Here is a 12865-nt window from a genome sequence, read left to right as displayed (position 1 = left end):
ACCATGGTTTAACAAAGAATTACATTTTTAAAATGTATTTGGCTGTTTTTACCTATGCATGTCTTTGTACCTCATGCATGCCTGGTGCCATGGATACAAGAAGAGGGTATTAGATGCCCTGAGGCTTCAGTTAGTTACAGTCAACTGTGAGCCATTGTGTGGGTGTGGGGAACCAAACCCAAGTCCTCTGGAAGAGCAGCTAGTGCTTTTAATTGCTGAGCCAGCTCTCCAGCTCCAGGAATGCTTTTTTAATTTAAATAATTTATTCAGATTACACCTAAATTGTTGTCCCCTCACTTGTATCTTCCCAGTGCCCCCCCTTCTCTCTTTCACCCTATTCCCCTCCTCTAGGCATGTGAGAGAAGGGGACCTCCTCCCCCACCATATGATCACAGCCTATCAGGTCTCATCTGGGTAGCCTGCTTACCCTTCCTCTGAGTGCCACCAGGCCTCCCCACCAAGGAGAAGTAGTCAACTAGGGGCCACAAGAGTTCATGTCAGAGTCAATCCCCACTCTACACACAACTATGGAGAATGTATTGTCCATTGGCTACATCTGAATTGGGGGGGGGTGTCTAGGTTTACCACCTGCATTGTCTTTGGTTGGTACAGTAGTTTGAGTATGCCCCCTCTGGGTCCAGATCTGCCAGACTTGATGGTCTTCTTGTAGGGTTCCAGGACCCACTGGGACCTTTTATTTCCCCATTCTCCCATACCTCTCTCACCTGGAGTCCTAGTAGTAAGTCCTAGCATCTATCCGAATACCCTGCTAAGAGAAGACTCTCAGGGGACCTCTGTGTTGGGCTAGTTCAATTATAAGAGAGTACATACCATGTGTATCTTTCTGGGTCTGGATTAACTCACTCAGGATAACAATTTCTAGTTCCACTTGCCTGCAAATTTCAAGATTTCCTTGTTTTTAATAGTTGAATAGTATTTCATAGTGTAAATGTACCACAGTCTCTTTATCCATTCTTCAACTAAGGGACATCTAGGTTGTTTCCAGATTCTGGCGATTATGACTAAGGCTGCTAGGAACATAGTTGAGCAAATGTCCTTGTTGTGTGGTAGAGCATCTTTTGAGTATATGGCAAGGAGTTGAATAGTTGGGTCTTGAGGTAGCCCTAGTCCCAGTTTTCTGAGAAAGTGCCAGATTGATTTCAACAGTGGTTGTACAAGTTTGTACTCCCACTAGCAATGAAGGAGTGTTCCCCTTTCTCCACATCCTTGCCAGCATGTGCTGTCACTAAAGTTTTTGATCTTAGCCATTCTGATGGGTGTAAGATGTAATCTCAGAGTCATTTTGATTTGCATTTCTCTGATGACTAAGGATGTTGAGCATTTCTTTAATTGCTTCTCAGCCATTCGATATTCCTCTGTTGAGAATTCTCTGTTTAGCTCTGAACCTAATTTCTTAATTGGGTTATTTAGTTTGGTGGTGTTTAATTTCTTGAATTCTTTATATATATTGGATATTAGCCCTTTGTCAGATGTAGGGTTTATGAAGATCTTTTCCCAGCCTGTAGCCTGTCGCTTTATTCTGTTGACAGTGTCTTCTGCCTTACAGAAGCTTCTTAGCTTGATGAGGTCCCATTTATTAATTGTTGACCTTAAGGCCTGGGCTGTTGGAGTTCTATTAAGGAAATTATCTCCTGTGCCAATGAGTTCTTCTCCCCTTTTTCTTCTAACAGATTTAGTGTCTCTGGTTTTATGTTGAGGTCTTTAATCCACTTGGATTTGAGTTTTGTTCATGGTGATAAGTATGGATCTACTTGCATTTTTCTACATGTAGACATCTAGTTAGACCAGCACCATTTTTTGAAGATGCTATCCTTTTTCTATTGTATAGATTTGGCTTCTTTGTAAAAATAAAATCAAGTGTCCATAGGTATGTGGACTTATATCTGGGTCTTTGATTTGATTCCATTGATCACCCAGCCTATTGCTATGCCAGTACCATGCAGTTTTAATTACTGTTGCTCTGTAGTACAGCTTGAGATCAGGGATGGAAAATCCTCCAGAGGATCTTTTACTGTACATGATTGCTTTAGCTATTCTGCTTGTTTGTTTGTTTGTTTGTTTTTCCATATGAAGTTGAGAATTAATCTTTCAAAGTCTTTAAAAATTGTGTAGGTATTTTAATAGGGATTTCATTGAATCTGTAAGTTGTTTTTGTTAAGATGGGGGGGCATAGATGTTCAGAATTATAAAACCATAGAAGAAAATTTCCCCAACTTAAAGAAAGACATGCATATAAACATATAAGAGACCTACAGAACACCAAATAGAATAGACCAGAAAAGAAAATCCTGCCACATAATAATCAAAACACAAAATATACAGAACAAAGAAAACATATTAAAAGCAGCAAGAGAAAAAGGCCAAATAATGTATAATTGCAAACCTATCAGAATTATACCTGACTTCTCAGCAGAGACCATAAAAGCCAGAAGGGCCAGGCAGAGGTCCTACAAACCCTAAGAGACCATAGATGCCAGTCCAGACTACTATACCAAGCACTACTTTTAATAACCATTGATGGAGAATATAAGATGTTCCATGACCAAAACAAATTCAAACAATACCTATCCATAAATCCAGCCTTACAGAAGTTAATAGAAGGAGAACTCCAACCCAAAGTGTCAAACTACAACTAAGATAACACAGGAAATACATAACTTCACTGTAGCAAAACATAACCAGACAAACACTCTACCACAACCAACATTAACATCAAGGGACTTAACAGTCACTGGTCATAGTTTAGTCTTACAATGAAGCTTAGTTGTTTAGGGGTTAAGATGTTTTTAGATCTAGATAGATGTTTTAAGTTGATAATGACCAGGTAGGCTTTATTCCAGGCATGCAGGGATGGTTTAATATATGGAAATCCATCAATGTAATCCACCATATAAACAAATTGGTCTGAAATCCTCCTACTTTGTTGAGTCTTTGTGAGGTTTATGAATCAAGAGGACTGTGGCCTCATAACATGAGTTTGGTAAAGTTTCATCCATTTTTATTTTGTGGAGTAGTTTGAAGAGTATTGGTATTAGCTCTTCTTTGAAGGTCTGACAGAATACTGCGCTGAAACCATCTGGTCCTGGGCTTTTTTTTTTTTGGTTGAGAGGCTTTTGATAACTGCTTCTATTTCTATAGGATAAATAGGACTATGTAATTTGTTTATCTGATGTTGATTCAACTTTGGCAAGTGGAATCCATCAAGAAAATTGTCCATTTCCTTTAGATTTTCAAATTTTGTGCCATATAAGCTTTTAAAGTAGGAACTAATGATTCTTTTTATTTCTTCAGTGTCTGTTGTTATGTCTCCCTTTTTAATTCTGATTTTGTTGATTTGGATAGTGTCTCTCTGCCTTTTCGTTGGTTTGGCTAAGTTTGTCTATCTTGTGATAGAGATAGATTTACATTCAGAATTTTAGATGCGCCAAGATAGGAAAGATGTTTTCTTCCAATACAAATAGCCAAAACACTAAGAATGTACCATTTATATAATTTCTGATTGTTTTATGGTTCTTCTTGCTATAGCTAGTTTATTGTATATATGTGTGATAACATAAATGTATAGGTAAAAATATTTAATTAAAAATAGTCAACAGTCACAGGTCATTAATATCTCTCAGCATCAAGGTCTCAATTCTCCAATAAGAAGACACAGACTAACAGAATGGATGCATAAACAAGACCCAATATTCTTCTGCATTCAAGAAACACATCTCAGCCACAATAATATATTACTTTAGGGTGAAAGGCTGGAAAATGGCATTCTAAGAAAATGGATAGAAGAAAGTTGGTGTAGCCATTCTAATATCTACTAAAATAGACTTTCAACCAAAATTAATGAAAAGAGATGAGAAAGGACACTTCATACTCATCAAAGAAAAATTCAACCAAGATGACATCACATTCAGGAATGGGTTTTTTAAAGGAAGGTAAAACCAAGAGCAGCAAAATGAAAATGGCTGTTTCAACTAACACATCAAGAAAGTAAAAAAAATCTAACCCACTTATGGGAGAAAATGAATAAAATGCTGCACCCCATTAGCATCTTGCTTTTAATTTGTTTTGGTCATGATGCAGATGGAGGTCAAAGCCTTTGCATGACAAGCAAGCATTCTACTAATTTAGCCACATTCACCACCTCTGATTTGTATTCAATTTAATGCATGGAACTGAGATACAATATACATAAAGAACCCATAAAACTCAATGGTAAAATCACAAAAGAGTCTCCTTATAAAACGGCCAAAGATCTGAATAGAATTTTCCATAAGGAAGATACACTGAGGAAGAGAGCTGCCCTACATCACTGTTCATCAGGGATACCCAAGAGACATTGTACCACACTCATGAGAAAGACTAGAATCAAAAAGCCAGAACCAAACTCTGAATAACTCAGTGAACTTCTGTAGTAAGAAAACTCATTCAAAACAGAAGTGATGTCAGGACCCATTTGGGGTGGGTCCAAGGTTGGGCCAGGCATTCATTGGACCTTCCCTCAATCTCTGCTCTATCTTTATTCCTGCACATACTGTAGGCAGGGTAAATTTTGAGCCAAAAGTTTTGTGGGTGGATTGATGTTCCCCTCACACCACTAATAGTCTTGTCTAGTTTGAGGGTGGCCCCTTCAGTCGCCATGATCCCTGTGAAGCTTCACATTACATTTCATACTTTCAGTATCAAATATATTTGATACTGAATTATCAGTATCAGAATTTATCAGAATTCAACTCCATACAAGAGAAGTGAAGACATCTGTCCACAAATGAAGATTCACAGCTGTACATTCCTAATGGCCAATTCAAATTCTGATAAACTGATAAATGTATAAAACCAATATGGCATATTCAAATAATGACACATTATTCAGCCCCAGAAAGAAATGAATTATATACACGGGCTACAACATAGATGAACCATGAAAACAGCATGCTAAAAGTAAAAATCCAGTCACTAAAAACCAAAGTGTTGAGAACTATCCACAATGTGAACATCTACATTGACAGGAAGTAGGTTAGTGTTTGGGAGAGTGGAGGAAAACCAGGAGAGTGATATCTAGAAGGCAGGAGGCTGATTTTCAAGATGATGGAAATGTTCTGATTTGGTGACCATTTCATATAATTCTGAATATTCAAAACATATTTGCTAGCATACCTCTAATGGGCTGGCTTATGAGGTATGTACATCATAGCTCAGTAAAGCTCTTAGAATTTTCCTTAGAGCATCTACAGTTTCCATTCCTATGAGTTCTAGAAAAAGCAACATTATAATAATAATAATATATAGGTAGGTCCATCATCTCTGAGAACTAAGAGGAGAAGGATTGCCTGAACAAAGCCTCAGGGGAAATTTTCAGTCATGACTGTGACGGTTATATCGCTGCATACATTTGTCAAAATGCTTTTTTTCCCTAATTTAAATTAACGACTTCTAATATAGATATAAATCATATCAATAGACTATTTTTTAAGGAAAAGAAATACCCAGTGAGTTTAGACTTTGCTAAATCGTGGTTCCTTGAGAGAGAATATCAATGCCAAGTGTTGATGCATTTTTAAAATAGTTATCATAATTAATATTGACAGGTAACTTGACAAGATCTAGAATCACCCAAGGGAATGCCTGCAAGAGATATTTTAGATCAGCTTAACTGGAGTGGGAAGACCCACTTTAACTGTGGGCGGCACCATCCCACGGTTGGGGTCCTGGATGGAAAAGAAACTGCAGGCATTCGTCTTTTCTGCTTCTGACCTCAGTGACCTCCCCACATAATGGACTATGCCCTACAGCTGTGACCACAGTGAACCTTTCTTCTAAGTTGCTGTCTTAGTTAGAGTTTCCATTGCTAGGAAGAGACACCATGTCCACAACAGCTCTTAGAAAGGAAAACATTTCACTGGGGCTGGTTTACAGTTAAGAGATTTAGTCCATTATCATCATGGTGGAAAGCATGGCGGCGTGCAGGCAGATGTGGTGCTGGAGAAGGAGCTGAGAGTTCTTACAACCAGACAGGCAGGCAGCGGGAAGAAAGTTACACTGGGCCTGGCTTAAAGGACCTGAGATCTCAAAGCCCTGCCCCCCTCCAATGACTCACTTCCTCCAAGAAGGTCACATCTACTCCAACAGGCCATACCTCCTAATAGTTCCACTCCCTGTGAGCCTAGGAGGGGCATTTTCTTTCAAATCACCACAGTTGCTTTTGTCAGGTGTTCTGTAAAGGAATGGGACAATTAATACAATAATCTTAGTAAGCACTGGGCACTCTATTTACTGTAACCAGTACTTATGACCTCGAATATATACAGATATTTTGGGGACAAGAACCCTTAATTATGTAACTGAGTCTATAAAATATAAATTTTATATGGATACAAGGTGGTCTTCTTGCCTAAGGTAGCTGTTTAGAAAACTCAAGAGTTTGGACAATCTCAATGCCAGATCATTGCTTAAATGATTCATTAAACCCCATAAAATTAGCCTTTTTAAACAAGAAGAAAAGGAAGTTTTACAGTCCCTCTTTCTGAAGGAATGACCCCACTATGGCAAGGCTATCAAGAAGACTTTAAAAATGAAGTCCACAAAGTGGATAAATTGTGGCGATCAGTAAGTAATAGCAACTAGGTAACGAGGGACTCCATTTTCATGTGCATTTCAAAAGTGAAACATAAGAAAAGCTGCATGGGGTTAGCGTCACAGTCCAATGTTTGGGGTCCATGCGAAGTGAGCCAAGATGCCTGTTTTTGTTGGGGAAATGGTGTCACTGTTATACTGCAAACTTTACTCCCTAGTTCTCACTCCAGAGACTCAACAGTCCAGTGGGCACATCCAAAATAAGCAGGAATGTACATCTGCCGGGATCCTCTGATGTGGGACCAAGGCATCTGCCTATCAGAACTGCCTATCACTTACAGATATTTAGTTTTCAACAGGGACAACTTGTAGGGTGAAAAAAAAAACGCCTGTAACTTCATAGAGAAGAAACTGTCACTGTCAGTACATGGCAATTTAACAGGAGTGGTTTCACACTCTTAAAATGTTCCTCCCCATTATGTTCTGCCTTTCCTCATAAGGTGCCAAAGACAATTTATGAATTTATACTGAGATTAATTATAAAGCATGAGTGAAGGGTTACTGGCAGGACCATGGGTGACCCGAAAACAACCACACAGGAAAACCTTGACCCAGCTAGTATTGGTAATGGCTCCCTATCATCATCACCTAGATAGAGCCCCTCCCAAGAACTTTCCACAGCCTCCATACTCTAGCACTTCCATCAGATCCTGAGGCCAAATGCAGTTGGGGCAAAATTGCATATGAATGCATCAGTCTAGGGACCCCCTACTTTCCATTAGGGAACATCAGTGGTCAACAAGCATGGTCATCATAGGCTTGCACGAACAGGCACAGCTGAGGTGACGAGATGATGGCTGTTCTGCTCTGAGGACCATAATGCCCCTGATACACGCATGTTTTAGAATATGAGCCATGAGGACAAACTGCAATCCTAGATTTGCCACTTAAAAAACATAAAACCACTAACATCTCAGCCTCAGTTGCTTCTTCTACCAAACAAGGATATGGGAGTACCTCATCTCTATCCCCCTCATATCCCCTGCTGTGCAGATGACATGGGTTATCCAATGAGTACTGCCAAGAACAATGCAAAGCATCAACAAGCAAGATCCATTTATCATCTGACATCAGATAGGTAACTGCCATATCTCTATTATAATAGGTGAGAAAATGAGTCTTAAGAGTGAGTCACACAGCAGTACAACCCTCATTAAAAGCCTAAAGTATGATGGAGACTATCAGAATGCGCCAAATATTATAAGGATAGTTACTATTTTTGTGAAGCTATAGTTCATTGACTCATGTGTGTGTGTGTGTGTGTGTGTGTGTGTGTGTGTGTGTGTGTGTGTGTGCACTTAGCAGTGTTATTTTCCATTGTTCTTCCCTTCATTAACCCCTGTATACCTTGTTAGAAGACTACGTGTCCTTTTCCATTGCTATCCAACTTGTATTGACCTATATTGTGATTTGTATGCACGTCTCCATCGTACTGGGGTTTGGCAACTGGAACGTAAGCATGTGATTTACATAAGGCAGGCAGCCATATTCAGAGCAAATGCTTAGGCTGGCCTCGTGTTTTGCTGGTCCTCTCTGCCATGAGTACTCCTCAGGATAAACTGCTGGTTCGACAGCAATAGGAGTAGAGTCATAGCCACTTTACTGACAGGAAGGGTGACAGCCCGGGACAGAGGCCACCCCCCCACCCCCCCCCACCCCCGCCTGGCCAATCACAGCCTCATTGCAACATCTAGAGAGAAGGCCTTTGTTGAAGCCCTTGAGATTTTGCTTTTTTACCCTTGAACAACCTGGGCAACAATGACTTGCTTTAATTTTTTTTTTTTTTTTTTGCATTGGGTTGAGACAAATGTGTACCTTTTTTTGAGGAAGGTGATCAAAAAACTTTGAGCTGGGGTGTAACTTTGTTGGTAGACTGCTGGCCTCGCATGAACAAAGCCTCAAGTTTCATCCCTAGAACTGTGTAAAGTGTGCATGGTGGTGCATGCCTGTAAGCAGAGCATGAGGGACATGGTGACATGAGGACCAGGAGTTCAAGTTGGTCTTTGGATACACAGAAAGTCTGAGGCCATCTTGGGATACCTGAGACTCTGTCTCAAAAGGAAATAGAAAAATCATTTGTTGTAATGGTTGTCATAGTCAGCTCAGACTGTTTAATGTTGAGTGACAGTCATTTCTTATAGTTCTGGAGGCTGACAGTCTAAGACCACGATGGTGACATGATTGTGTTCTTAGTGGGAATCTCCTCTGGGTTGGTAAATGGTTAGCTTATTGTTGTAGCCTCAGGGTAGAGAGAAGGGGTGAGGGGCGGGGCTGTGGTCTCTACACCCTTCTACAAAGGCAGCAATCCTATCCATATGGGCTCTAGCATCAGTTCTCATTACGTTCCCAGTGACCTCCCAGCCTCACGATACCATCATCCTAGGGATGAGGCTTCAACATGTGGATTTGAAGAATACAAACATTTAGTCCTTAGCAATGAGCACTTGGAAACTCGGCTCTTTGAAGTATTGGATTAGGCTGCACGATACCTTAGGCAGTCCTCTGGATTTCCCACTGACCCACGCTAGGTTGAAATGCTTCACTTTTATCTTTGTTTTTGTTGAACAAATTCAGAGTCATCCTCATCCTTGAGGCTTAGATGAGTGTTGTCTAAATGGTGGTGTGTGGAGATCAATTAACACGTTCTCTAGTCACAAACATTGGTATATATAGTAAAATAAAACATAAAGAATGGCAGCATATACCACACAATAATAAAATGACACCCCAGTGGGACAAATAGTTTTATAATATCCTAATGACAGTAGCCAACATCTTATGTCGGGGGTCACAGAAGTGGCCAACATCATGGCCACTTGCAGAAGAAACATTAGCAGTCGGAGAGGTGTGCCTTCCACGTGTTTTATTTCTGTATCTCTTACTTATGTAAACCAACATCAGAGTCAAGCATAGACTGGGATTATGGAGAACTCGTCGGAAAACACGTTAGCGTGTTATCTGACATGACAGATAATAACAACACCACATTTCACCCTCAGCATCAGAACTGGAAGGATCATAATGACAAGAATCCTAGTCGGCTCCCAGCTTTCACTCTAGAAAGAGCTTCTGCTCTTCGTGAGGCAGCTTTGGGACGGCTGATCAATCGTGCTCAATCACATCCCAGCGATTTCATCCTGAGCTTCAGGGCTGGCAACAGGCATTTGGAATGAATTCAACTTGCAAAGACAGAGGCACCACAATTTGTTCTAGAAGGATCCCGGTATCTTTTACCAACAATAAAAGTGGAACGGCAGTGTTTCCTGGAAGCAGTGAGCACAGCCGTTCAAGGCTCAGAGCAAATCATGAAAATCTCCTGCTTGAGCAAACTGTGGAGAGCGAGTGGAGTCATCAGGGTAATGAAGAGACATGATCGTTAAATCCCATCGCTCATCTTTAAAGTTCATTTAGGCTTTCTTCACCTTAACAGCACTGTGGGAAAGTACAAATTCAAACCACTCCACATTCCTTTGAACAGCAGTCTGTAAGGAATTAAAATCAATTGCTATGATTTAATAATACTCATATGTCTTACTGCTTCTTTAAAACTAATTCAAGATCCAGAGGCATGTAAGCTACTTTATACTCTGTAAATAGTGGATTGATAAATCACCATGGTCACTTCCTATCCTGTTGGTGCTCTTCCCATACCTCCTATGATGTGTATTTTCCATCCTACTTCATGGGTTTCCAGGGACCAACACATAAGCTATTTTGTGAATAATAATAATAATAATAATAATAATAATAATAATAATAATAATAATAACAATAATAATAATGATGATGATAATAATGATAATAATAATGATGATGATAATAATAATAATAGTCATCATCTCTTCTGTTTCTTGGGAGCACATCCTGAGAAACTGCACTGTGCTCCTCATTGTGAGGCAGAGCACCTGCCAATGTACACGTAGCGCTTTCTATTCCCCAGTGCATGCCACCTGCTCGAATAATGGCTGCCAGTGTCAAGGTGATGAAGAAAATCAGAGAGCAGCTATTCAGCTTTCTCTCTGAGTGTGTCACCACCTCAGCTTGCTCTGCCATGAGAATGCAACTCAGTGAGCTTCTGGAGTTGTCTGCCCTCATCCGCAAAGTCATTAGTTTTGTAGAAAACTTTCTTGGATTTCTCATCCTGAGAAAATATGAACAGGTTCACAGTCACAAATTTCTAAAAAGTATTGTTTTATTTTATTTTTTTTTATAATTTCATACATGTACATACTGAGTTGGGGCATCTTCAAGCACATCAATCATTCTCTTTCATCCCCCCTCTCTTCCTCTAACATTCTTTTCAGAAACCCTTCTCTTACTGTGAGATGCCTCATTTTCAGCCACTAGATACCCGTGAGGGTTACTGTCTCATGACTCCCTCCCCTATGTATGATAAAATGGCGATGAGGTCAGTCTTGTGCAAGTGCCGTGGAATGAATAGTAGACTCCAGAGGCCTTCTCTAACCCAACTAGTTCCCAGATAATCAAAACAGAGATCTTTCAGATCAATAAAAGCTTTAAGACACCATAGCTGGGCAGATATCAACCGTCTAAGCTATTTTGCTACTTCCCAGCTACACACCCAAAGCTCTTGACATAATTGCTCCTGTGGGGGCTGCTTCTGTTCCATCAGGCCAGTCTTCCTGGCCATGTGCTCACGGTCACTTCTCCATGGGGATGCTCTCCCAGCTTCTTCTCCTGCTACATCCTCTGCTTCCTCTCCTCCTCCCAGACTCGTGGTCCTTCTGAGACCCCAAGCCTCGAACCGAAGCTTCGCCTACTTCTCTTCTGCCCAGCTATAGGTTGTCAGCACCTTTATTTAGCCAGTCAGAACATTTTGGTGAACAGAGTTTACACAACACCACCTGATGTATATGAGAACGTGCTTGTCTGCACTGCAATCCAATCTTGGGGGGGGGGGTAACAGCATTTGAATACATAGCACCAGACCAACCCCTGACAGGCAAGTTTTGTGCAGGTAACCATGGCTGCAAGTGAGTTCCTGAGTGTAATAGTCATGTCCTCTCTAGAAGACACTGTTTCTCAGCACTCCTCCCTACCTCTGGATCTTATGCTACTTCCATTTGCTATTCAGTGATGTTCCCTGAGATTTTGGGGACTGGAGAGGTGTGATGTGGATGTCTTATTTAGACCTGAATGCTCTCAAACCACTTTTTGTCTATACTTTGACTAGCTGGGACTGTATTAACCACTGCCCAGTACGAGGGGGGGGGGAGGGGGGGGAAGAAGTTTCTTTTCGTTAAGGGCTGAGTGCTACACTAATCCTTGCATATATAGTATTTAAAAGGCAGGGTGATACCATGTCAACTCAGCAAAGCAACAGTAAGAGGTTCTCCTGTAGGGCCTACTACCTCCCTGCCACAGGTTCTTAGCCAAGTTTACAGTACCTGTAAACAGTAAGGCATAAGTTTTCTTCTGTGGACAGGGCTTCGTGTTCAATCAGAAAAGGGATTTGGTTAGCCCTACAGTAGCCACGCCACTACTAAACTAGTAGGTGTATTTTGTCAGGAAGGCATGTCAAGGGTTGTACAGTGAGCCAAGAATTTTCTCCTCCAGCAGCTTGGCTCGCACCTTCAAACACTATGAAAGCTCTCCAGCAGGAAGAAACTTCTCATTCAGAGCTTTCGTGATTCTCAATGCTTGGGACTTAGACGTATAGCGTGTGTAGCAATAGGGTACAATGCTGTCATTTTGATGAGCAACCAAGAATACTGGCAAGAGTCCCAGTTTTGATTTGAAAAAGCATAGAGTATTTTTATCATGTTATTATATTGAGAAGTCATGAAAACAAATGGCATTGGAAATCCAGCTTGTACTTGTTCACCGTTGTGCTGTTTAAATGTATTTGCTGTAGGGAGAGCGGGAACAGTTTCCTTACACTCGTCACTTTACCCCTTCAAAGGCAGGTTCAGAATCTGTGTTCACTTTTCATGCACTAACTAGTGAAAAGTAAATATTTTTTCCCATCACCTCTTTCAACTTGAACAATTCCTAGTTATTTGCTCATTTTAGTGAACTGGCAATCTAATACATCAGAGTAACCTCAAAGTGTAAATGCAATAAACACAAACAAATGTTATCAAATTACTTTAGCTGGGATTAACTGCTGGCAGATATCTACTTGGAAGAAAAGCCTGTCTCTGTGAGCCTCTTAAATAGAGCAAAGCCATGGCTTGATCTCTATTGTGGAGTCATT

This window comes from Acomys minous (genome assembly GCF_964271855.1).
Source record: "Acomys minous genome assembly, chromosome: 17".
In the NCBI taxonomy this organism is placed as follows: domain Eukaryota; kingdom Metazoa; phylum Chordata; class Mammalia; order Rodentia; family Muridae; genus Acomys; species Acomys minous.
The sequence above is the reverse complement of the archived record's forward strand: the minus strand, read 5'-3'. Positions refer to the sequence as shown.